The 27,976-nt window shown below is 36.3% G+C and overlaps 1 protein-coding gene across 16 annotated transcripts in view; it reads left to right on the forward strand.

Moving 5' to 3' along the window:
* The window catches only part of pio (piopio), a 217,669-nt gene that overhangs the window by 1,138 nt on the left and 188,555 nt on the right, over positions 1-27,976 (forward strand). For 7 of the 16 annotated variants that reach the window (XM_067776750.1, XM_067776749.1, XM_067776762.1 and 4 more), the window contains exon 2: positions 3,653-3,977. The gene's annotated coding sequence lies outside the window, so the exon portion shown is untranslated. Of the gene's footprint in view, positions 1-160; positions 515-3,652; positions 3,978-27,976 lie in introns of all 16 variants that reach the window. The other 9 variants (XM_067776751.1, XM_067776747.1, XM_067776752.1 and 6 more) reach the window with 3 other exon arrangements.

The raw sequence follows: 27,976 nt of genomic DNA on the forward strand, positions 1-27,976 counted from the left end.
TATTATTGTTGAAGATTGTTTTGTTTATTTCCAAAAAAATAATGCGCAGTGTGGTGCGCCTCAAGCATTCAATTCATAAATAAATAATAAGTAAACCATATAAAAATTAAAGAAAGAAATATATGAGCAATTTAATGGTTGGTTTTTTATTTCATAATAGTTACGCTCGCTATTCGTGCAATGAATCGCACGCTCTTGACCAGATCTAAAGCTAAGACACAAAACAAATAATAACAACAAAAAGAATAACGCCAAAGCATAATAAAGATGAAAAAATGTTATGGCAGCAGTAGTAACAATAAAAATAACAACAATCGTAACATGATAATACCAACAAAAAAGCGACTCAGACTACAAACAATCACCCGTCACAATTGTTGAGTTTAAGAGCAGCCGATCAACCTCAATAGCAGAGTTGTAAATTTATGCAAAAAGCAACAAATAGACATGAGATTCACAATTTGTTATAATAAAAACACCCACAAAAGCAACACTTTGCGTTTGTATATACGAAGTGAGCGAGCGAAAGAAAAATATGTTTTAAAGCGAAGTGATTAATTTAAGAATTATAAAAAAATTGTCTAAAAACGAATACATTTTTTTTGAATAGCCGCATGCTTTGATTATTTAAAGAACATACTTTTGATTTCTAGAGAGTATCAAAACATCCAAAAAGACTACATTTTCGTACACAGATAAAATATAATTCATTACAGATTTCTAATAAACTAGGAACTCAAACCGTTATTCCTTTTATAGTAAAAGTCCTTCAGTAAAAATTGTTTCCGGATTTTAAATTTTTTAGTCCAAAAGAAATTAATAATTCCACACCTTTATTGTTTAAGTACAGAAAAAGGCCAGTGCTAAAACTATAGAGCGGAACATTCAAATATAACGATGTTTTTTCTTAAATAATCTTTCATGTTTCAACCAAAAGGGGTTTTGTCGAATTCGAAAGCAACTATCTCAATTCCATGGCACACAAAAACCTGCAAGTTTACTATCGAAAAGTATAAGTACAGTACTACCAGAGTTTGTAATGTTTTTTTTGATGATAAATTTCTAGTATTAGCAACAAAAAGGGTTTCAAATTCAGATATGTATTTAGGGAAATCTATTAATAAAATATTCATTTATTCTGAATATGCCATTCCTTAGCTATGGAGCTCCACTTATATTCTGTCCTTAAAAAATAAAAGTCCAGATGTTGTGATTTTTTTCAAAAAAAAACCCAAAAATACAAATAATGCGTGACCCGAATTATTTCGAGTCAAAAAAAAAAAAAAAAAAAACTATTAAAATAAGTTCATGAAATGAACAGACTAGCTTTCAAGTATTTATGCAACAAGCCACATGGTATTAGAAAATTTGTTTTTTTCTTCTTATTCTTGTTCGCTCCATATTTCATTCTCCCCAACCCATTTCCACTCCCGCTTCTAGTTCTAGTCCCTCTTCCTCATATATTCCGATTCCCACTGCCACTCCCCATAGCCACACCCAGCCCCATGACGAATTTGTCTTATTGTAGTCCCAGCAACAAAAAAAAAAAAAATGTCGGGATTAAATATATGATATTGCACAGAGTGGTGTATGATAAACGCGAGGGCGCCTCCACTTCCGCTCTCGCGATCTTTTCTTTGGACAATATACCCAGAACAGGTCTGCAGAACAGATCTTCCTGTGAGTTTAGTCTCTTGAATCGCAGCAATGCGGATATTGTGCCGCTTCATTAAATCAACTATCTCCGGATCTTCCCAGTTAATCCATTACAGTTTAACTGCAGAATTCTGAAGTGCATAGGGGGAGTCGTCGTCACTCTGGGAGTAAGTGACGGGTGACTACGCCTGGGTTATGGAAGGCTAGGACGCAACTGCTGTTGTGGCCCTGAGACTGAACGAGCATTGGGGTACCCGGTGTATTTGGGTATGCGGCTTGGCAACATGGCACAATGAAACCCGTCGGGGGGTTGCCGTCGCGGAGACCAGAACATCTAGGAAAGTGGCACCGTTCATGGTAGGAGCTGCACTGGGCGGATGTCGGAAACATATATATTCTGTGCTGGCAAACGGTGCAAAGGGAGGTAGGGACTAAGAGTCTGTTTCCCTGACCTACACAATTGCTGCCGGAAAAGAGAGGGGGGGGGAAGAAGACGGGGGAAGGGGCTGATGCTCGACGTTGCTCCCGACTCTACTACGTATCACAAGGCAATCGGTTCAATGTACCGGAGCGACTCGGAATTTTTCTCGACCAAGGACTGTCATTTTAGTGTAACCCCATTTAATTTGTGGCGTCCCTCCCACAAATTGTCATCCTCCCAGCAGCTCCTTGCAGCGGGACTGCTCCATATTCTCTTGATCCGTGAAGGTATCGAACCCAATCTGAGTCCGTCTCCTGACCCTGGTCCAGAGAAATAGTTTTGCTGCATCTGCCGGAAAAGAATCTTTTTAGGACGGTCATCGGTTGCATCGGACAGGTTGTTCTGAGCTAGATCCCAAAACCAGACGTTCATGTAACTTCTATAAATTTTTTGTGGCTCCTTGCTGTCCACGCCCTAGGGCATTATTTTTTCATTGGTAGTCTGTAAGAACTTGTGTTCATAGACTTAATAAATAAATAAATCATATGCAAGTAAAGGACGTTCTCCTGTACCAAACTTTAAGCAAATAGCGCTATAAATACGAATTTTTACAACACACTGGCGGCTCCTGGTCCACAAATTTGAACAGGTTTAAGCTGGGAGGGGTGACTCTGCAGGAGAAACCTTGCAAAAAATATCTAGGAATCATTCTAGACAGTAAGTAGTCGTGGAAACTCAACGAATATAATGCCTGTCCTATACTATGAAGTCCCTTTTTGGTGGACAGTCACACCAAAAATTAGACGAGGTCTGCAGGCTATCAATGGTTAGCATTACGGGAGCTCTGAAAATAGTCTCAATGGCTGCATTGTATGTCGTTATGCTCATTTTAGCTATAGACCTAATGGCAAAGTTAATAGCTGCAACGGGGCTTAGTGCCTCGGAGCAGCTTGAGCGCAGAGAATATGGCCACGGTAATACATCGTCATCAATTACAGGACAAACAGATTACATCATTAAGTATCTGCGCTTCGAAGGTGCCCAAATGGCGGACGAGGCAGCATACGTGTACACTGATGGTTCCGAACTAGTGATAGGAATAGGGTCTGTGGTATACTGCGCTGTTCCGAAAAAAACTTTCAGATCACTGTAGCGTTTTTCTGGTGGAGGTTCAGCTGTAACCAAAGAAGTAGAACACTGGAAGAAAATAACTTAAACTGTAGCCACGTCAACTTTCGCATTGTAAGTCAAGCAGAAATTAAGGCAATACCATCGCATATCAGAGCATATAAAAGTGTGTAAGAGTGTAAGCAGTCCGTAGAAAGAATGGCGGGATAGGGAGAAGCGTGCATCTACATTAGGTCTCAGGGTATATGGAAATAGATGGGAATGAAGAAGCCGATGAACTAACTAAAAGAGCACATCCGTCGAAGCACGTTTCGTGCTTGTGCCTTGCGCTTGTCAGGCTAAGACTCCAGCTATAAGGAGTGATACAGCTCTCAGGTCTAGAAATAGCAAATGTCATAGTGGCAAACCAATTTTAAACAAAAACATTTCTACAACACAAATTTACAGAGAAACACTTAGATACAAAATAAGGAGAAGTAATGTGATACAGAGACGAATGAAAAAAATGCACGCCAACAAATAAAAAAAAAAAAAATAAATGCAATACAATGCAATTCGACAACTAAAAAATGTTATGTTTATTTGGCAAAATTTTAATTAGATTACGCAAGCAAAAATAAACACGCACATCAAAATTAGCGGCCATTATTACCAACGAAATTTTTGGCAAAGCAAAACTCAAGAGGCAACAATATAAACAAAAAAAAAAGGCGGAAACTAAAAGCAAAAAAAAAAAATTGAAATATCTACAATCACCCAACAATACAGACTGGTAAGTTTATGCTATTAATACATTCAAGCTGACATATTAGAGACAATTACATATATGTATATTTGCGTTTTGAACTGTGATTTCCTTAAACATTTTTGAATTTTTGCTTCTTTTTGCATTGTTATCTAACTGCACCTTTCACTAACCACCTCTCATATGAACTTTTGTTTACAAGCAAACCCATAGCCAACAAAGCATTCATATAGGTAAGACATGCATCAGTGTAGCATCAGTCAGTGTAAAAGGCCACGACACACCTACAAACATAATATTAATTAATTTTCATTTTATAATGTAATCGATTGTATGCAGTATTATACAAACAATTTTAAGCATGTGCGATGCCTTAATTGTATAATTAAGTGGGAGTACAAGTTCATGCAAGTTCGTTTCTTAAGTCTTTGGTTATTGGAAATTGTAGAGTTGCATTAAAATAGCAGGTTTTATAAGCGTATCAAATAGAATATGCGTTGAAAACAACACTAAACAAAATACTAATTTTGTATTCAAACTCAAAAATTACAAATATCTTTATTTCAAAAACAGCACCATTAAAATCGTTTTACGCTCGTCAAGGCGCGGTAACTACATACACATACATATATAAGATACCTATATGGCTGTAATAGTTGCTTGAAAACGTTTACTCAGTAGGATATCCATTAACTAAGAAGCTTAAAAGATCCATTAACGAACTTATTTATTCTTATATATTCACCCAGCTGCATACCCAGGTATGTATGTGTGTATATATGTATGGAATTATAAACCTTAAGTCATGTAAGTAAAGAATATGCAGAGTATGGGTAAATGTGCTTGTTCTTTCTAAATAATACCCACGATATTTCTACATTAGACGTCATGTCAATTTATAAACTTTATTATTTAATTATCTAAGCCGCCTACCAGTAGTCATCATAATGTTTCATTTTAGCAAACATACAAATATTATCAAGCATATTTGGCTTACGCAATAAAGTTGATTCAGCACACTAGAACTAAAAGTCTTTTAAACAGCTTTGTGTGTGGTTGGAAAAAGATGACTTCATAAATGATCACGCATTATAGACTTAATATTTGTATACATCAACTGAGGTTAGTCATAGGTGGGTCCATTGAATATTGATATGACTTTTCTGGGGGCTTTAACCAAGTACATCGCTGTTGTTGTAGTAGTGGCCATCAGCGCGTCAACTCACAAATTGTTATCAATATTCGCGAATCTAAGGAAACTTACAGTTTCAAACCAGAGTGAGATGGGTTTTGGACAGGGGAGCAGCACATACATTATGTATGTCGATTTTGATTCTGGATAGGTAAAAGTTGGAGTTCCCGTCACAGAGGTCCGACGCCTTTTTGTAGATATAACTGAGAATCTTGTGTCTGTAAGCTTTGAAATTTTTCTCTAATATCAATAACAAAAACAATTGTATACATCAATATGAGCAAGTCTCGCTAATTAAATACTGAGGACCTTTTTGTTTGGGCTGATTGTTTGCTGTTACTGCTCGGTTACGAACCACAGCATAGACCAAAGTAAAAGTAGCGCACATAGCGCCAATTTGATGATATTTCTCCTCGAACCAATCATTGTTTATTACTGTAAGATTACTTGATACTCTGTTCAAACAATTTGGTTCGGCCAATGAATCTAATGGCATATTTTACGGAGCACCTTGCAACTTGAGGTTAGGACATTATATAAATGTGCAGAAGCATAATATGTGCAAGAGCTGGGTATTCATTTTTTGCGAGGGATGCCCAAGCCGCCAGCGGTTTGTCAAGCGTCGAGATCTAAAGCTGCTGCTTAGCTAGAGAAGCGACATCATCAGCTGAGTATAACACTTAAATTTAAAGAAGAGAAGCATACATTTATACAAAACTAGAAGACCTGGCAGACGTTGTTCTGCCCTAAATTTGGCCTATCTGCATTTTTTAATAAGCTTTTTCCGTCTAACTCTGCCCTCCCCCACCCCTCTTCACTTTTTCCTGATCCTTTTATTCACTCCTCCTTCCGTCTTTTTCGCTTCATCTATCTCCATATTCGTCTCATTCTATTTCTTTCTCAGTATACTTCTACTTCTACTTCTCTCTTTTCTCTTCTATCACCTTCTTCTTCATCCCTTATTGCCTGTCCCAGAGGGTGGTATGTATTTTGTTCCAGTCCCAGTCCCAGTCCATTCCGAGCCTCAGTCCCGGTCCTAGTTCTAATCCTAGTTCTAGTCCGTCTCTGGTTAACTTCCCGGAAAAAAGGATCGTAGATACTAATATAGGCAAATTTATATACCAAATTTTTAAATTTTGAATTTTTTCTAAAAAAAAATCATAACTCAAGAATGGCTAAACCGATTTGGGATTTCAAAATCAACTAACCACCACCTCTCCTTCCTGTATCTTTCCTAAAAATTTCATTGCAATCTTTCTATCCGTTCTCGAGTTAGGGAGTGACAATCAAAATGTACACTTCTTTTTATATATATAGATTAATAAATAAAAGGCGCAATATACCTGCAAAAAGATTTAGGCCGAACTTATCTTCCAACTTGTGTCGTACTCCTTTTAATTTTTTCTGCAAATTGTCAGGGCGGAAACAACGTGTTTTACGCGGAATCCGAACGGCATCTGCAAGGCTGATGAGGCTTCACTGACAATTTTTTCATGGCCGAAATACAGTTGGAGTGTTTGTAACATCACTGCCGAGGGACGACGCCGTTTAAGAAAACTTTTTTTAATTTAAAAAACTTGTTTATAAACATTTGCTCTTGCTCTCCCTGGAACTGCAGCACGTTGCTACCAGACCACGGTGGCCGCTAGAAACATATACGTTAATTACTAAGTGAGGTGAGAACACTCTTTTTTTATCTAGAAAAAAGAAAGTACGAGTTATCAAATGTGTTTGAGTGAGAGCTATAATCTTGGCACGAACACGGAAAATGTTCACTTCAGATCAGGGCTTTAAATTCTCCAATCATAGTATCATTGAATATCGTTCAATTCACCGCGTCCTTAGTTGAGATAATTGAGCCCAATAGCCACCGGATATATACCCAGCATGGCGCTTAGCGCGAAATCAGGAGGTGCTCTTAAGGCACCACTCGTATCCGCCAGTGCTGCACTTTGTACGGCTGCTATTATAAATTTGGTAACGTTACAGCGCGTTCCTCTAGACCAGTGGCATCATACATCTATGTTAAAAGGAAAAAGTACCGTTTAATTGGATTGAAATCCAATTTACATGACACATCACATCTAGTTACTATATATTTATAAAACTAGATCCAACAAGTTCTGACAAAGATTTCCAGGTCATCTGCGTTTGCAACCACTTGTTGACCACTGGTTTCGAGGTCCACCAGCAACTCGCCTACCATCAGAATCCAGTGAACAGGCGAAAAAGTACAACCTTGTGTCGTATCGTTCACCCGTTGCCTCACCTCACTCCGCTGTGACGGTCCCGTTTCACCGAAGTTTGGTAATTAATACAACTGCAGCTCTGTCGGCATTTAAATCAAACAGGGCCCTTTCGACGACCCCAAGCAAAACCTTGTTAAATGCCTCTTCGATTTCTAAAAAGGTAGCCAAAGCAAATTCTATGTGGTCTTAGTACCCTATATTTGTTTTACTGATGCCAACAGTGGCTTCCAATGAGTTCTGTCCCGTTTGAATGAAGAAGTCAGAGGCTCAAATATTTTATAAGAACGAACGAGAAGTCTGCAGTCCTTAGGAGATACTTGAAGGCTTTTAACAATAGCTCTTTGCAGGGGGTTTGTTCTAGCAAACTTTAACGAACAGGCCAACGGGGTCCTGCAAGCGTTCAAAAGAAAGTTAGCAAAAAGTATCCAATTATATAATGATTCCTTTATGAAGGAAACCCTAGTAAGTTGGCAGCCGGGTAAGGCTTCAAAAGTGGAAAAAGCTTAGAATCAGGCATAACATATGCTCTTCGATACTAAAGAATCTTATTTCCATGAAGAAAGAATTGGACAGATGGGGTGCTCACTCATATTTTAGCTATCTCAGTTTTCACTCACAGAGCGGGATTCTCTTTTATTTTCGCGGGCACGTCCACACGGGGGAAACGGTGGAGCATCTGCGACTAACCGGCTGCCTGTCGAAGTAGAAAAAAGTTGGTACCATGTGCTTTTTGCATCTCAGTAGCAGAAGATTGCGCATACTTATGCTAAATGGCTTATCCAGTAAACCGGATTTCTTCAGTTGATAATACAACGTAAATGTAGTCAACGGCAAACGCTATTGAGTATGCTTTGCGTTGCCATAAAAGCTGTAAAAAGCTTAAATTAATACAAAATTGCGGAGGTTTGCGGATTCAACCAAAAATTACGTCAAAGGTGTTAACTAAAAAATAATACAATTTTGAAAGATGAATCTAAAATAAGACGTATGTATATATGTACACAAGTACATCGTACACGAAAAAGTCAAAAAGTAAAATGTAACAACATTTTTTATGGAAACGCATAGCTTCACGCTCTACATTTGATGGTCTAAAAATATTTCATAAACTCTTCAACTCTTTTTTTCTTATTTGTCGCACCTGTGAAGAAAAATTGTCAAAACGGCATTAACTTGGCTTCTTTTATATAATCATTAACCTATTTTTCAAGGTTAAAGCAAAAAAAAAAAAAAAAAAAATAATTGCTTCAGCTTTTGCCTGCGGATGGTGCGATTGAACAAAATATCGATGCGATTGTGAATACACAAATATGAAACCGTACATTAATATGGTTGACGGTGATGATTTTGAATGCATTTCGCCTTGACTGTATACGCATTTGGTTAGAAACAAGTTAAACAAATTATAAATAAGTAAATAATGAAAAATAAAAAAACCAATGAAATGCAACTGTGAATACAGCTGACCACGTTTCGATTGGAAGCTGCATTTGTTGTTGTTTTTATTGTAGATGAAATATGACTTAAGAGTAAATGCGTGAATGTTATTGCATCATCGCCATGGCCAACAAAGCATTGCTGCATCTTTAATGGCAATCAATTGCTATGACATTTTTATATTGCCATGCAACGGCCTTGAAACTCGAAAAATTATTGCATGAGTGCACGAAAATGTATTTGTGAGTTACTATATATGTGTGTGTGTATTGGAGTGAGCGTGCATTTCATGTAAAATGACACCATGTAATTAAAAATGCTATTTATACATAATGTAGTAAAAAGCATTTCTTTCCTTCCTGAATTTGCCTGAAATAAAATTTCATCATCAAAAGAAAGAAAACAATTAATGACTATTAAAAATAGTGTAACGACTTGATCTTTTACGTTAGTTAACGAAACCGCAAGAAATCGTGTTCCAAACTCATCAACTCATGACATTTCTTTTCACCCTCAAAAATCAGAAAACCCGACCTATATTTAAGAATATGGAGGACGCTAGTTCACCGATGTCGGAGTTTAAATGAAAATTTCAAGCATTGTTTACCCGAAGTCTATCGGTCCAGTTGACACTATTTGACCATAATTTCCGCTACTTTGGTGCACCAATGGAGGTATAGTTTCACCCACCTGCCTTTCCCAACTCAGTGGAGGTCTCCTCTTCTTCTGCTTCCAAATGACGATCGAAATACTTTCTTGGTCTGAGCGTCTATGTCCATTCACATGAAATGACCTTAGCAGCAAAGTTTTGGGCTTTTATTTGCTGCTTTATCTTCATATCTTCGTAAAGCTTATACAGCTCTTATACATCCTTCATGCAATATATGCCGTAGGCATCACAGACCGTGCCATAGAGCATCCGAAGAAATTTTGTCTGGAACAATCCAAATCCCATTTCATCTTATCCCTGCACCACCCATACTTCCGCATCATAAATTAGAGTAGGTAGGGGTTTGATGTATGGTGCAGATCTGGTCGATAGTAGATTTACTAGGTTTCAGCTGCGCCGATAAGCCCATAAGTTCGTTAAGCGAGACATTAAGCAGGCTTGCTCCGCGGTAGCTAGCTCGATTTCCTCTCTACACCGCTCTTGATTCCACACCATACATCAGAGATGGTTGAGATCTGTCGTATCGTGAAGATCTGGTCGATAGCAGTTAGATCGTTGAATGACATATTAAGCAGCCTTATACCGCGGTAGCTAGCGCGGTTTGTGGAATCGCCTTTCATAAGGAAGAAGTGTATGCATTTTCTTTACTATCTCCTCGCCTCCGTGTTGCACAGAGGCGTGTACCTATCTCGGCCGCCACAACGCAATGGTCCGAGGCGACAGCTGGACCTTGTAGAGTACGCACAATCCAGGATATTGGAACTGTGCCTGCCATTGATCAGGCGACAGCCACGTAGCTTAATGTAACATTATATGAAAATACCCCTTCTATATCCAACCTGACAAAAAATTCGCCCGCATGATTTTAATATCATGGCTAGACATTCATCGTATTTATTTTTTATTTCTTATATGAAGGGTCTTTGTCCTGTCATTCGCATCGTCTATTGGTACGTAGCGCATACAAACGTTGTATTGAAAAACTTCCCCTAGATGTGGATCGCGGTGAGATGCTTGTTCAAAGCGGTAAATGATAATACCTTCTTGGCTGCGGAAATTTTTTCCACCACAAAAGCAACACCTTGGCTTCGAATTTCGCCTGCCGACCTTCTGCGTTGTTTTCTTCATCGTGCTTCATGTAGACGGTGATGTTGGGCTTTGCCTTGACGAGGACTCAACCCCCCGAAACAAGCGTGCAGCGCTACCATCTCTTGAAATAGTTCCGGAACTCCAGGTAAATGCCCTTAAATCAGGGTCATATACTGAAAGAAAAAGACTGGTAAAATCAACCAAGATATGGGTCAATTCAACCGAAATTTCTGTCAATTTTTATCCATCGCAACAAGATGTTGAATCAACTGCGCACAAATCTGTGATTCGTAATTGACCATTTTATTAGTCAAATGAACAAAAAAGTTGTTGCGACAGCTTTGTACGAAAGTACCTATGTTGCCATATACATATGTACATATAACGTACTTACTAACCGAACTTCAATTGGGCGTACATCAAATATGCTTTATTATTTTGTTTTATTAAACGCACTTTCACCAAATTTTATATTTAATAATTTATTTAATTTATAGTTTTGATCTACGCTTTGCAAATAGAAATGAAAATAGTAGTCACAAAACAGATTCTCTATTCTTTCAGTTGCAGCTCAGCTCATTCTCAATTTCTTCTATTGCATGTAGTTTCCACACTTGATTGTTTCGAACAAAACTTGTACCATAAATGTTTGACATAACATTTTAAATAGAGAACTTGTAAGTTATAGAAAAGTAAAGAATCAAATCGCAGAAGGTAACTCACTACTGGAATAACTTTACGTGTAATTCGGCAAGTTTAATTTTCGTAACACTTTAAGTTGAAACGATTCCACAACAACTCAGACTTTTATGTTTTCGGAAACATCAACATTAAAAAAGATGTTTTTATTATCTTATAAGATCCGTTCGCGTGAGTGAAAATTCGTAAAAACTTGAACCAAATATTACTAACTTTGGAAAAATCCTGTTCGTTCAAACAAAACTCTTGCAACAAGAGGGCGCAATTTTGCATTTCGCTTGGAGGAGACGTTGCAAAATTGTACCCGATAAGTAGGTGTCCCGGTATCTCATAATTTTTTCCACAGTAAATTCAAAAAAGGGTTTTCGTTTTGTATTGATAACTGAAAAATTAGCTTTTTGTTGTTTTCCCATTTTATGTGTTTTTTCGATTTGTGGTTTTCTTATTTTGGTGTTTTTTTTAACAAGTGGCACCATAGTCATAAGTACAAAGCAGAGAGCGTAGTGAGCGTAAAATTATCTTTGAAATTTGCTCATGTATTGACTGTTGCTCGCTGTTGAAATGCCCAGTGAGATCAGTTGTGTTAACAGAAAAATCAGTTAGATTGATTAGGAATCTGTCAATTTTACAGAATTTTGTTAACTTAAGAGCGACAATTTTTCTTCTGTTGAAATGACTAAACTAATTTGTTCGCTTGACAAAGAACTCGGTCGAATTAACCAAATTCGATCAATTTCGCCGAACCTCCGTTAAGTCAAGAACAACAGAACCGATTTGTTGATTTTACTAGCACCATTTCTTTCAGTGTAATCACAATAGTAATTAAACTTTTGCCGTGGCCGTTCTCAAAAGAAAGCAATCTCATCAGAGATTTGCTAAGATGATGTTTCACTGGAAATAATTTTGTATTAGCAGGTCCAAGCGTAGCATGTGGACCAGAAAGGTATTTGGATTTTAGTCAGCTTTTACGACCACAACCAATATATTCTAAGCCACTTACCGCAGACCCAAATAAGTAAATTAATAAATAAAATTTGGAACTCGGCTATCAGGCAAAATATTTTTTCGGCACAGCTCTATTTCAAGGAACTTTTGCAACAAACGTACATTTCTTCATACATTGCCAGATTCCAATCCAAAAGAGAAGCTCCAAATCCTAGAATAAAAAATATTTTACGTTCAAAAACTTGAAAAGAGACCTCAGAAGCGGTCAATTAAAAATCTGCGCTGTCATAGCACTTCAATTCCCGCAATCGCTAAAACTCGTGTAGTGCATTTACGGTTGTCACAAAATTGCTACTCTGCCCTTGCTCACCCAAGTAGTCCCGTTCGATTGTCTTCGAGATGTTCGAGTTCAAGATTTTTGGTTTATATGTTACAGCAACAACACATTTCCATTCATATTTTTATATTATACCTTTATATTAAGTCGCTTTCATGTTTGTCCCCTCATTTCCATACGAATTTTTGACCCACGGAAAAGCCTTTTTCGGTAACTTCCCGTTGAGCTAGACACTTGATACTTACAGCATACTTCAGATCTGAGAGACATTACAATCCAAATGAAAAAAATCCGCTAGGTGGCGCACGGATCGAGATATACAGAAAATTAATTTTAAAATGGAAATTTTGCGATAGACTTTTAACTAACTTCTCGGTGATCCCGAGAGTTGAAACTCAGCACATACTTTGCGAGTTGATGGCACTACAATTCGTGGAAAACAAAATGCCGCCAGGTGGCAGACGAATCGAGATAGACGAAAATCCGTGAAAATCCTTGAAAAAACGCAGGGAATCTTGCAATCAATTTTTGAGTAACTTCCCGGTGAGGTGGAGATATGAAACTTGAGTCGTAAGTCATAACCCGGCGACAATGCAATATTTTGTCAAAAAAATTACACTAGGTGGCGCATGGATCGAGATATTAGGAAGATTAATTTTAATTTGGGAATCATTCAATTCATTTTTAACTAACTTCCCGGTTACCTAGAGACTTGTAACTTAGCACGTAGTTCGAGACCCGCTGACAATACAATTTATAGAAAACAAGGTTCCGCTAGGTGGCGTGCTAATTGAGATAACTACAAATCCCTGAAAAACGAGGGGAATTTTGCGATCAATTTTTGAGTAACTTGCCGGTGAGCTAGAGACTTGAAACTTGGGCCGTCGGTCAGAACCCGGTGACAATGCAACATTTGATCAAAAAAATGCCGCTAGGTGGCGCATGGATCGAGATATTGAGAAAACTTGTTTTAAATTGGGAACCTTGCAATAGATTTTTAACTAACTTCCTGGATATCTAGAGACTTGAAGCCTAAAATATAGTTTAAAACTCGGTGACAGTGCAATGTTTGATCAAAAAGTTTGAGCTACGTAACGCACAAGTCGAACTATTTAAAAGATTAGGCTATACCTTCATGACTAGCCCCTGAGTGTTGCAGGCGTTGTAGAATTCCACCACGTTGAAGGCCCAACTCAATGCACGTCCTTGCATACTTTTAGGTGTACGCGACTTTCACCACGATTACTTTAGACTTTCAGTCGTATGCGAATTTTACCACGATTTTCAGCTGTGCAAATTAAGTAGCTGACAAAGGAGGTGGTATTCTATTGTTATGATGCGAGGTGGAATTCTGTTGTTTTCGCCAGTTGTGTCAGCGAAAATTCCACTAATTTTAATAAATCTTGCTATTTTGAACAAATAATTAAAGATGAGAATTTTAACTTAGGAATTACTTAAATTACTAATCAAAGTTGCAATTGACTTTTTGTAGGCAGTACTAAAAAATTGAAAATACCAAGATGATAAAAAAATTTTAAGGACTACCTTTATATAAATGGACTAAAAAATAGAAGGAAATTTTCCCTTTAGTACAGACATAGTCTTGTTGAATTTTGACTAACAAACTTTAACAATAGGTCTTGTAAAAGAATTTTGGGATTTAAAATTATAAAGGTAGAGCGCGTGCTTAAATTTTAAATAATCAATTAGTTAATCCCAAGTACATGGTTTGCCTTAAATTGAAAGATTGCACTCCACCTTTATAGTTTTAAATCACAAGATTCCTTTAAAAGAGCTATTGTTAAAGTTTTTTAGTCAAAATTAAATAAGACTATGTCTGTATTAAAGGAAAAATTGCCTTCTATTTTTTGGTCCATTTATATAAAGGTAGTCCTTAAAATTTTTTTTTATCATCTTTTTATTATATGTTTTTTGTCTACACAATTGTTTTGTTTGTGTTCTTTAGTGGTATATTGCAGGCTATCATAGCTTATAGCTCATATAATAATTAAGTACCTTGACGGTCCGTGCATTGTAGTGCACGTGTGTTGAATTCACGCTGCACCCGAGATACACAAAGTATTTATGTCCGTCACGCTGATACAAGTGTTGTAATGCTTTTATGCTACTCACATAAATGTTTACGTTGGGTACAAGGAAGATGACAGACGGAAGTATTTTTCTTCAAGGTATCACATTGAATAATAACCTTTTGTAGCGACAGAGTGGTGATTGACCTATTGGCCATGCTTCTGATGTTTTTTGTTTATTCACGCTGTCGTTTAACGTTATTGTTTATTTTCGGCATAAGCGGTGTTATGTTACGTCAAATGTGAAGCGTAGGTGACATTGGTAGATCTTGCATTTATATTTTTTCTTTGTGTGTTTTTAAAGATCGTGGTACATAGAAGAAAATGAAATTTAAAAGTAATCTACCGATAATGATTATTTTCATATTCTCATATGAAAAATCTATAAACTACCAATAAAGAAATGGCCTTTCGAGTATTTGCAAGTGACTGCATTTTTTCAAACTATTTACTTGATTTTAAAGCATTAAGCAGATCTGTTTGAGATATAAAAATAGAAAATAAATAATAATAAATAGTCTTCGAAGGCCGAGTTTCTCTTCCATTTTGCGTCGTGCTCCTTTTTAATTTTACCTACAAATTGACGGGACGGCACCTACATACCCTCAGCGGGTTAAGGGGTCAGAATATACCCGCGGTAGGTATGCCTGTCGTAAGAGGCGACTAAAATACTAGATTCAAGGGTTGTGTAGCGCAACCTTTTCATGCTGCCAGCGCAATATATAGCTTCTCCAAACCCAATTGTCAACTCCACCTTCGAACGGCGAATGCCGCGTCGCTAACAGACGAGGCTCTAGCGACCCTAAGATTCTCATGGAACTTGGGGGTGGGGAGGGAGGGATGGCCTGAAGGTTTAATGTGGCCATATAAATCGTTCCCGAGATGGTCGGGCTAGCACCTTAATTGAGCTGTGTTACCGGAGCGTACCGGATCTGTATCCGGCAAAGGACCATCACATCGACAACACTCCCCAAAGCCTTCGGGGAGGAACCGTATCGCTACAACAACAACAACGGCACCTACATGCTTTGCATGCCGACTCCGAACATCTGCAAGGCACCTAAGTTTTCACTGAGAAACTTTTCATGACAGAAATACACTCGGAGTGCTTGCCACATCACTTCCGAGGGCGACCCCGCTTAGAAAAGCTTTCTACAAAAAAAAAAATTGTGTTTAAAATTTTGATGCTGCTTTGACCAGGGCGAGTACATAGGGTGAGGTAGACGTAGTACGCTACCACCACACCACAGCGGTCGACAGTGCAAGGAATAACAGCCCAAGACTTCGCTGGATAGGTCATATTATTCGAAACAACAAAAAAATCAAATAAAAATTTATATCGGTGAATTATTTGGAAGGAGAGGAAGGCGAAATTCTCCATTGAGTTGGAATATGCAGGTGGAGGAAGACTTGGTCTCTTTTGGTGCTCGTAATGGACGCCAGTTATCGGGAACCAGGGAAAACTAGCGGCATGTATTATGCTACAATTGCGTTTAGCGCAAAATAATTGTAATGATGATGTCTGTATTGCCCGTATGAAGATGTCATATGCCGGTTCTTTAGAGAAGTTTCTTTTATCGGACAAGGTGACAACGTTGGTAGATTCGTGCGGTCGTGGCTATTAAACCGAACTCGCTCTTTTTAATATTTCAAAATAATACTGTACTGAAAGCTATCCTTGACACTTTATGTGAAGGTTTAAGCTTGGATGACCGACTTATACAACTGTAGAAACTATAAGCAAATATTTTATATTGACTGTACTGCCAGCACTGCTCCGCACTGCTCCGTGGAATTCAATGAATAATATTGGGTTACATTAGGTTTTAAAGGTTGACAAAGGATGGCTTCAATTTCTGTAGAGCCAAGCTCTGATATAAGGTCAACAAAGCGCTTGTTGAGACATTCCGTGCGTTACCTGGTTAGAGCCAGGCATCTGCGGAGTAAATATTCAACACTTTTTATTTTCTAATCATACCTTCAGCTTCGACAGAAGTTATTCGTTGGGGTTAACATGTGGTCGCTGTGCTCCTGCAAGATATTTCCAAGTTAATATCTCGATCAATGGACCTTAGAAAAGGCGACCCAGATTGGTGAGGAACCTAGTTCGGTTTTTATTATGCGAGACCAAATTTGTTGAGACACCTTACAAGAGGAATCAAGTGACCATCTGACACTGACATTGGATTTCTCGGCAAACACAAACTTGAAGAAGTGTTTGCACCTGACCTAAAAAGCGGCAATGCGGCTTAACTGAGTTAACTAAATCTGTTTATATACTTTTCTTTCTCGTTCCTCAACTACAAAGTCCCCATATAAACCACTGTGAGATGAGACCCATATCACTATTCTGGGGCACCGAGAGGCTTGTTCGTTCAGGGCCTGCACGTAATCTGTTGATACCTTTGAAGAAGTGCTCCTGGCACGAACAACTGTTATTCCTGCTTGACTGTCGGGTGTGATGAAATAGCTCAAGATTTTCTACTAGATACGACTGCTCACATTGTCATTAAGTTTGAACCCATCCGTGAAAACTGCTGTAGCTTCTGGGTATGGAGTGCAGATATCACGCCATTCCTGTCGATCTGGGATTCTGATACAGATCTTACTGTCAAGACGCAGGGTCGGAGTAGCATAATCTAGGTAACGAAACATTTCCGGGATGGTTTCCAGAATGCTGGTGTGGCCAAACCTGATGTCGCGCCAGGGCTTGACGACATTCAGTCTCACTGCATTATAACTCGCCTACAATACAAGTCTATTGGGAGTGGGACAAGGTTTAGCATAACTTCTACAGCCTTTGAGGGTGTGAGGGGCAGTGGCCATGATATAAGTATTGCGGCTGCCGTTGTCTATTTGGATTGCTTGCTGGCAAACCGTAATTCCATAGAATAAGATGTGTCGACCAAGCACGGTGTACAAACAGTGCATAACGAGTGGCTTTAAGCCCCACAGTTTGTCCGTGGGATATAGAATTCCACGGGTAGTTATGACCACTCTCGATCTGTCCTCCCATATTTATTTTATTTCAATTTACTGCCCAGAATAACCTAGAGGTATTTAGCCTCTGGCGATGCTTCGCCCCTTACCCCCTTTAGGATAGTTCTTCTAGTTAGAAGTTGCTCCAAGGTGGTGGGCCGACCATACCCCATGCGCAATAGAAAATCGAATACGGATTGCCTTGAAGGGTAAAGGTCTTGAAGAAAATCCTTCCATCTATCTTCGTGATGGTTTCGTGGAGTGTTGCTTCGACGGATGTATCCTTGTTGTACGGTGTTGAGATTTGCAAAGGTTTCTATACAAAAAAAAAAATAAAGTGCATTGAATATTACTTTTTTCGGAGTAATATAAAAACTAATATCGATGAACTTTCCAATTTAGCACCAATAAAGTGCGGTGGAAAAAGGTTGGTGTAATTTTACAGTATTACATTTTATGAAGTGACATTAAAACTAACTTTGAAATGAAAGATGAACAGCAAGCCGCACTGGTGTGGTAGTACCGGTATCCGTTATTATTACTACGAGCCGGACCCGTGCGTATTTGGGCAACCAATATAAAAGTCTCTTATCAAATATCAACAGAAATCAGCTGTTCTATCAATCAATTATTTGCGCTGCCATCTGGCGTATGGTAGCAACTGCCGGTAATGCTGTGCAAATATTCACAACAGTGCCATAGTACAAATAGATTTCTTTGTGTGCTTACAATCGTTTATTTTTAACAAATTATTTTAATAAAATATAGCTAAATAAAAACTCTACGACCAAAATTGCCCAAAGCTCGCTAATAGCCCGAATCTTCATCTTTACAACCAAAACTTTATTTATAGATTTGGATTCCATATAAGAGCAAAAAAGGGACTTTTTTCTAAACGGGGTCGCCCCTCTTCCATGGTTTAGCCAACACTTATTGTATATTTGACATACACAACTTATGATGAAGAAAGTATTTATGATTGCAAATTCCATAACGCAGGAAATGGCCAATTATAAAATTAATGCTTCGCTTAAAGTATTTGACATTCACACAAACTCATAAAAGTTTACACGCAGAAGTTACTAACACGCCGTTGTACATAAAATTATGTCGTGTTCTTAAACTTTCACTGAATTACTTGCATCTGTGTACGTGAAGAACATTAGTCTTGGGAAAATATACAACAAAATAATCACATGCTAGGAAAGGAAATTATTTTAGTTTGGAGCGGCAAAACCTTTGTACTTGAAAATGTCGCTTCAAAAAAAAAAAAAAAAAAAAAAAACAAAAAAAAAAAGACAAGTAAAGGTGTTTCAGTTCGGGTGTAAGCGAACATTATATACTCAGAGTGAGCATTAATTGTACATTTCATTTCAGATAAATTACTTTTCTACATAACACGTGGCACCGCCCGTTAAACAAAAAAAATGTCTCCCCATTTCCTCTTACAGTAAAATTTTATAAGTGAAATATCATTGATCCAAAACAATTTTTTGCTAAGTTATAGCTTATTATTCTAGCCTACGACCCTTTTAAACTTGTTTTATATCTAAGTTGCTGTGGTCTTTAACCGATCTCGTCATTTTCTTTAGAAATATTTCTTGCTATAAGGAAAATATGTGTACCCAGTTTTGTTACGATATTTTTTAATTTAGTTTTTCTTCGAGTTAATGCTTCCGAAACATAGAAAATTGCTTAGTCATAAAAGGGGCGGTGCCACGCCCATTTGTTAAAATTTGAAGTTTTTCCTATTTCTTGTTATAAATCCACTTGGGTAATGAAATACCATTGATATAAAGCTCTTTTTTGTAAAGATATAGCTTATTTTATTCGTCCATGACCCTTTTAAAAATCTCTTATATTAAATTGGGCTTGGCCTTAACCGATTTCTTTAATTTTTCTTCAAAGCATTCCTTATAGTAAAGGCAACCTCTCTGCCGAATTTTGTTATGATAGGTTTAATGATTTTTGATTTATGATTAATAATATTTGTAAAATTTATTTTGTCACAAGTGGGCGGTGCCACGCCCATTATAATTTTTTCCCCCGTTTTTATCGAGAGTCTCAATATCAGTCCACACCTAAAATTTCAACATTCTTGGTGTATTATTCACTAAATAATGAGGTTTTTGGTGTTTTACAAAATGTTATATATATAAAGAGTGGCCGAGGTTATCATCCGATTTCTCTCATTTTCAATACCAATCTATTCTGGGTCCAGATAGGCTCGTGTACCAAATTTGGTGAAGATACCTCAATATTTACTCAAGTTGCCGTGTTAACGGACAGAAGGACCGACGGACGAACGGACATGGCTCAATCACATTTTTTTTCGATACTGATGATTTTGATATATGGAAGTCTACATCTATCCCGATTCCATTATACCTGTACAACCAACCGTTATCCAATCAAAGTTATTATACTTTGTGTGCAAAGCACGCTGGGTATAAAAAAAACAAAATTCACGCGGAAAACTTTCACTCCAAATACGCTTTTTTTTCTAAATAGAAACCGCCTTAGAATATGCCCTAAAGTACGTTGGTAGATAAACTTAGTTACATTATTAGATTATTAGAAAAAACTTTATATTCACATCAATCATAATTTCCAACAGCGAGAAAAAAGGGTGAAAAATTAATGTTTTACAAAAAAAAAAAAAAAAAACAAAATTAACTATAAATTAAGAATATTCTCATGGGCGAATTGGCTTCCGTTCACTAACATATGTATAAGTATACATACATTTGTAAATATGTTTATGTAGCATAAGTACTTAGTACTTTAGTGGTTAGATATGCTGGTATATGATTATTCATACAAAATGATGATTTCTCTTAAAGAGGTTGTGGTAATCAGCAACCGATAATGTTTTAACAACTCTGTGTTTATCAGCAAGAGGTAATCATTAAAATTTTCCAACGGTACATAAGAACACATGACTGGCATACATATGTGCATAACTATATACACATCTTTGTATTTTCATTTGTTCGAATACTTCATTCGAATATTTCAAAAAGCTAATTTGTGCCGACCATAGCCGGAAGAAAGGTTCTAAATCAAACCACAAATTAGCTACAGGCATTGGAGATAAAAAAAAATCAACAAATGATGTTCAAGACCAACTGTGGCTGGGTAAAAGCTAATGATGGGATAAAACTTCACAGTGGGTACTCATGTCATGTATACTGGTACAAGTAAACTAACTATTAATATGTAGTTAAAATTTGGATTTGAAAATACAAGCTAGGCAATGAGTACGGTGTGTAGACTATTCGCTTTTAGATTGTAGCGATCGGACTAAAGCACGGGCCTCAAAAAATTTAAAGTTATTGCCCTATCGCAATCTAATCCGACCAAACACAATATTAAGGTATCAATTACTTTCAGTGACATATTTTTTCGGATTCAGAAAGTTGCGTAAGATGTTCGGCATGCGTGCTCAAACGAAGAGCCGGTGAGCTGACATAAGGCCAATAGCTAAAAGTTCAGCTGATGGTATGACCACTTTAAAACATCAATTGCGATTATGGCCATTTCACAAGCAGGCCAGTTAAGTTACATTAGGTTGGCTGGTTTTACTTACTTAATTGCCGGTTAGCCGTTTAAACGTGTATGGTCCTTCAAAAAGGGGCACCAATCACTTCTTCGCTCGGGTAACTGACACCAATTGGAAACGCCAACAGAATCCATTCGTTTCTGGTTTACTGGATTAACATCCATCAAGATCGATAAATCGATAGACGAAGAACTCTTAGTAGGCAGTGTCCCTTATAGCCGAGCACTTTCAGTTAGCAAGTGGTCAGGAAAAAAAATGAATACTAGGAGAAGCAATTTGACTCCCAGTTCTAGTTTTCCCTTTTTTTCAGAGAACTTGAGAGTTTTCTTACGCCTTCGAGATGAAAAGATGAAATTCCAAGACTTGGGGACGACGCCCAACTTCTGGGAGTTGGAGAAAAGTTGGATGTTCCTATGAGGGGTAAATGATCACTGGCATTGAAACAGATCCTACGCGACTGGAATATCCGCAAAAATATGGTGCATTCCTTGCCTCTACCACCGAAGATAAAGAATAAGCAAAACAAGCAAAAAAAAAAAAAAACTTAAATCTAAAACACCATGAAAATGAACGAATTCACTATTCAGCGAAGTTGTGAGCTTGTCTTTGTCTCTGGAGTAAAGATGTTGACGGCTTTTGATCTGTATGTTTTCAAAGCATTTGAATAATTAAAAGAGTGCTTTGTTCCAAGTAATTTTTAGTTTCTACTGCTTCCTCCGGCAGAAGGAGTTACACAAGTTTCGCATGCGAATGACAAGCTTTGCTAAAATATAAGTTGATGTCTCACTACCTATACTCTCAACGAACACTTGTACGGTCACTCGACGACATGGTCAAGGCTGGTGGATATGCTAGTAAATATCAACGGCAACTACCATAGAGAAATAAATGTTTGGCCCGATATACCTCCAAGAAGTTTCTTTTTAATTTGAATACATGTCTTATGCCGACTGAGAACGGCGGCCGCCGAACCACTACCAGGTAGCCGTCAGCCTAAAATTTTATAACGTATTTCCAATTGTAGTCAGAATCATTGGAGTGGTAGGCGAGTACGGCCCTAGCACACTGGGGTGGCCGCTAAGCGGAAATAGTAGTTATCCTGTGGTGAGGATTACTTCAGCCGTAGCTACTTCATTTCAGGTTTCTGCTTCTGAAGCTCACCTAATTTAAACACTCCATATCAGCCAAAAATTCTAGCTCGACAGAGTAGAATGTAGGAGTTGTTCAAATTACCAAATTAACCACCTTTTGCAAAACAAAAGAGAAATTTGACATCTCCAAAAGACTAATTTTACGTATGCAAACTCCCAGGATGAGTTCTTTAGGTATATAAATCTTACATATCCGAAATAGATCCTAATAAATCCACTCGCTAGCATGGAGATTGGCTTCATAAAGCGAATAATTGCCACGTACCCATTATTTTGAAGTAAAAATTCTAAAAAACATATTGCCCATATTGAGACTTAAATATTTATGAACATAGCAATAATATAACTAATTTATTCACACGCCTTAAGGAGCAAAGAAAGATGTAAAAGAACAAAGAAATTACCTTTAAAGTGTGGGCATACTGATTGGCTTTGCTTACGCCCAGCAAAACATAATTATTTATACTTTTTTCTATACCTAACTTATGGTCAATGTGTGCGCATGCGCAGTCAGTCATTTCAGCGTTCAGAAAAATTTGATGGATTATCTCTCAACAAGCGTTAACAAAGTGGTGGGTCGTAAGGAAAACAAAAGAATATAAAAGAACAGAAAAGGCTACTTCAATTTGTAAAAGAGGAAAATGATAGAAGTTTCCGAAGCCAATAAACTCGTAACATTGAAGAGTTTAAACATTTCCGCATTACAAATGGTTTTATAGTTGGCTGTCAGTGGATCAGCTTTGCTCATACAATCTAAATCGAAAAACAATTTCCTTTTATGAAAATAAGCAGCTTAAAATGTAAATCGGCTAAATATATTTTGTAACGAACTTGATTCTTTGCTATCGTTTGATAGAACTTGAAAGTACTATGCAAAGAAATTGTAGTTAGAGGCTATAAAAAATGATAATAAATATAATACAGACACGATTTAGACACGTACGCTTTATCCTAATGAGACTCCTGAGTCAATATTTTTAAGGATTTGTAAAAAAATCTGAGTATATGTACTTCACATGTTTGAAAATAGCTATCTTATTGAGCGATATCACCTTGTTGGTATACTTCCATTGTAGTATAATGTAATTCTTATCTTACTTGTAAAATTTGTATTTTGCGAGTTAACAGGTTCTAACTCTAAACCAATGATATGCACCGTTGTTTCCCTTTATATGAGCATAATGTGTTTATAATGAAGAATTCTCCAACACAGCCAGTATTTTAATTTACGTTTAAATGAAAATGGTTAGACAAATTGTTATTTAAAGAGGTAGTTTGCGGAACTGCTCACTCAAGCATCATAATATTTAATTGTTGAATTCCATTGAATGTAGGGTAAATAGGGCCCAGTTGTTGCGTTAAAAAAGTGATTGAATATAACACTAAGGCGAGATTGTGACATAATATCGCACCATAAATCAAAAAGGATCACAACTGAAGAAAAAGTTGACAACGATTTTTTAGCAGAAGTCGATACATAAAAACATCGCTATTTAAAACACACTGTTTCCATGATATTTACCTTCATTAATTATATAATTTAAGACACAATAACCTTCGGAGTTATCATGCTCCTTTTAATATCTCGTGCGAGACAGGACCAAGAGGACCAACATATTTTACGCCGACTCCGAACGGCATCTGCAAGGCAGATGAGTTTTCACTGAGAACCTTTTTATGGAAGAAATAAACTCGGAGTGTTTGCATTTTATACTACTGCTTAGAAAGGTTTTTTTCTTATTGAAAAAACTTGTTTGAAGTTGCTTTGCCCGGGAATCGGAACCATGACCTTCGGCGTCGCTGGCGGAGCACGCTACCACTACACCACGGCAGCTGGAGGTCTTTTACTCAATTATTAATATTTGACAGTGATATGTGTTATTGATGTCGTAACAATTTAGTCCATTGTAAATCCATAATAAAATTGAATAAAAATATTGTTGACTATCTCAAGAATTCTCGATAGAGCGTTGTCTTATGTTATTCGTTGAATCACTGAGCTTTTGAATAAATAAACTCAAATTCTCAGTATGCAAAGTGGCCTATAATTATAGCACTACTATGGTAGTAGAATTTCACAATTTCAATTATTCGCGTGCTTCACTTACAACGTGTTCAAATCACACTAAACTGATGGACTGCGCTGCTTATATAGTACTCAGTTGATTCGTTCGCCTGTTTCTTCTAATGTCTAGACTCTAGACTCTTCGCGAACAGCCTTCCCCGATTAACTGCTTAATAACTTCTCTGCATCTCATATTCGCTGTTGTCTTCTATGCATATGTCTGTAGTTTTTCTAGATAATGTCATATGCAGGATTGCCAGAAAGTGTGGAACTTAGAGCTAAATTAAATAAAGCAAGTAAGGACGGGAAGGCACAGCCGAAGACTTCATACCTTTCATGAATGGGGCTGAACAATAATCTTATCCCGTTCATAATCTCCAAATAATCGGATGTATAAGATAAGAAATATATAGTGAACACATGTACATACCTAAACGATTTTTAAGATAAATATAAAATAAAAATGGCAAAAAACCCCCTTATCTGAACGATCGGGTGTATGGGATGTATATTATATATAGCTCCGATCAAAATGATTTTTACAGGAAATCTTCTATGATATATTAGAATAAATATCACCAAGATTAACGTTTTTATATTGGAAATTAAGGGAGAAATTCCAAAAAATCTTTCTATCTGAACGATCGGTTGTATGGGATATATACTATATATAACTCCGATCAAAGTGATTTTTTCAGAAAATCTTCTATGATATATTAAAATATATATCACCGAGTTTCATGTTTATACTTTCTAAATTAAGGGAGAAATGGCCAAAAATCTTTCTATCTGAACGATCGGTTGTATGGGATATATACCATATATAGCTCCGATCAAAGTGATTTTTTCAAAAAATCTTCTACGATATATTAAAATATATATCACCGAGTTTCATGTTTATACTTTCTAAATTAAGGGAGAAATGGCCAAAAATCTTTCTATCTGAAGGATCGGTTATATGGGATATATACTATATATAGCTCCGATCAAAGTGATTTTTTCAGAAAATCTTCTTTGATATATTAAAATATATATCACCGAGTTTCATGTTTATACTTTCTAAATTAAGGGAGAAATGGCCAAAAATCTTTCTATCTGAAGGATCGGTTATATGGGATATATACTATATATAGCTCCGATCAAAGTGATTTTTTCAGAAAATCTTCTATGATATATTAAAATATATATCACCGAGTTTCATGTTTATACTTTCTAAATTAAGGGAGAAATGGCCAAAAACCTTTCTATCTGAACGATCGGTTGTATGGGATATATACTATATATAGCTCCGATCAAAGTGATTTTTTCAGAAAATCTTTTATGATATAATAAAATATATATTACCGAGTTTCATGTTTATACTTTCTAAATTAAGGGAGAAATGGCCAAAAATCTTTCTATCTGAACGATCGGTTGTATGGGATATATACTATATATAGCTCCGATCAAAGTGATTTTTTCAGAAAATCTTCTATGATGTATTAAAATATATATCACCGAGTTTCATGTTTATACTTTCTAAATTAAGGGAGAAATGGCCAAAAATCTTTCTATCTGAAGGATCGGTTATATGGGATATATACTATATATAGCTCCGATCAAAGTGATTTTTTCAGAAAATCTTCTATGATATATTAAAATATATATCACCGAGTTTCATGTTTATACTTTCTAAATTAAGGGAGAAATGGCCAAAAATCTTTCTATCTGAAGGATCGGTTATATGGGATATATACTATATATAGCTCCGATCAAAGTGATTTTTTCAGAAAATCTTCTATGATATATTAAAATATATATCACCGAGTTTCATGTTTATACTTTCTAAATTAAGGGAGAAATGGCCAAAAACCTTTCTATCTGAACGATCGGTTGTATGGGATATATACTATATATAGCTCCGATCAAAGTGATTTTTTCAGAAAATCTTTTATGATATAATAAAATATATATTACCGAGTTTCATGTTTATACTTTCTAAATTAAGGGAGAAATGGCCAAAAATCTTTCTATCTGAACGATCGGTTGTATGGGATATATACTATATATAGCTCCGATCAAAGTGATTTTTTCAGAAAATCTTCTATGATGTATTAGAATATATATCACCGAGTTTCACGTTTATAGTTTCTAAATTGCGGCAGGAATGACCAAAATCGTCTTATCTGAACGATCGGTTGTATGGGAGATATATGTCATAGTGGTCCGATCCTACCGGATCCGCCAAATGTATAATATAATACAAAAGTACATCCTTGTGCCAAATTTCATTGATATATCTCAAAATTTGAGGGACTAGTTTGCGTTCAAACAGACAGACGGACGGACAGACGGACATGGCTATATCAACTCAGTTCGTCGCCCTGATCAATTCGGTATACTTAATGGTGAGTCTATCTTCTATATTTCTCAACGTTACAAACATCGGACCAATGTTAATATACCATTTCATGTTCATGAAAGGTATAAAAATGGCTTAAAGCAGCTAAATGAATTTTTTCAATGCTAAAAATATTTTTCTAGAAAAATAGTCAAATAAAAGTTTATGAAAAAAAGTTGTATGCACTATGTAATAGTTAAATTCTTTTAAAGTATACATGTACATTGGATTGGAATAGTTATAAAAAATATATTTTGTGCAAATATTAAATACTTATTATAATTGAATCATATTTTCAAAATAATACCTTATTGATTTAATTGATTGAAAGGTAGGAAACGTATATATTTACTGAATTTCATTGGGATTTTAAGATCAATAGATATTATAAAGTTATTACAACATTCTCTAAGTCTTTTTGGACCATATCTCAAAATTTCTTACATTAAATATTTTCGAATTAGTAAAAATGATAGAATTGAGTGAAAATATAAGGAAATTATAAATCAAAAATATTTTAGCTAAAATAGCTAATCGCAAATTTCTGTAGCTGAACGTCAAAATAAATAACTAAATCCAGCTATAAAGTAGTTAAAATGGCAACACGGGTAATATGTGCTCTTTGTTGGGATGTACATATGTGTGTAATGTCGTCTACGCTCTTTGCTCCGGTGTACATGTGTGCATAGTCTCTTGTCTTATCTGCTTACATTGCTGTTTTTGTTGTGTAGGTAATATAATAATAGGTGCATAAAAACATACATACAGACATATATAAGTAAATTCATTTATTTGTGTACTAAGTAAAAAATATCTTTTTAATTTTTTAAAATTTTTTTTAATTAACATAGGTTCTATACTCCATTAATGTTAGTTCTTATATTTATATTTATATATTTATATTTATTTATTTAAAGTTTATGTGTGATCGTTCTTTTCTAATTCTAAGTGAAAAGGCAACATTAAAAAAAAAAATAAGAAACTCCGCAATTATGTTAAATCCGAAACAAGTTTTTTCTGGTTGATGTGTTACTTTGTCTTTTACAAAAGATTGTTTTTGCTTTTCGCCTACACGAGCCAAAGAAATAATCAAGAAAGTTGATTGACTGCTGTGGGATTCGATGTTTATGAGTGCTGTTGCTGTCAATAATAATCACCATTTGATTTTTTGTGTTTCTCAG

This window comes from Eurosta solidaginis, chromosome 3 (assembly GCF_040869045.1).
Source record: "Eurosta solidaginis isolate ZX-2024a chromosome 3, ASM4086904v1, whole genome shotgun sequence".
NCBI lineage: Eukaryota > Metazoa > Arthropoda > Insecta > Diptera > Tephritidae > Eurosta > Eurosta solidaginis.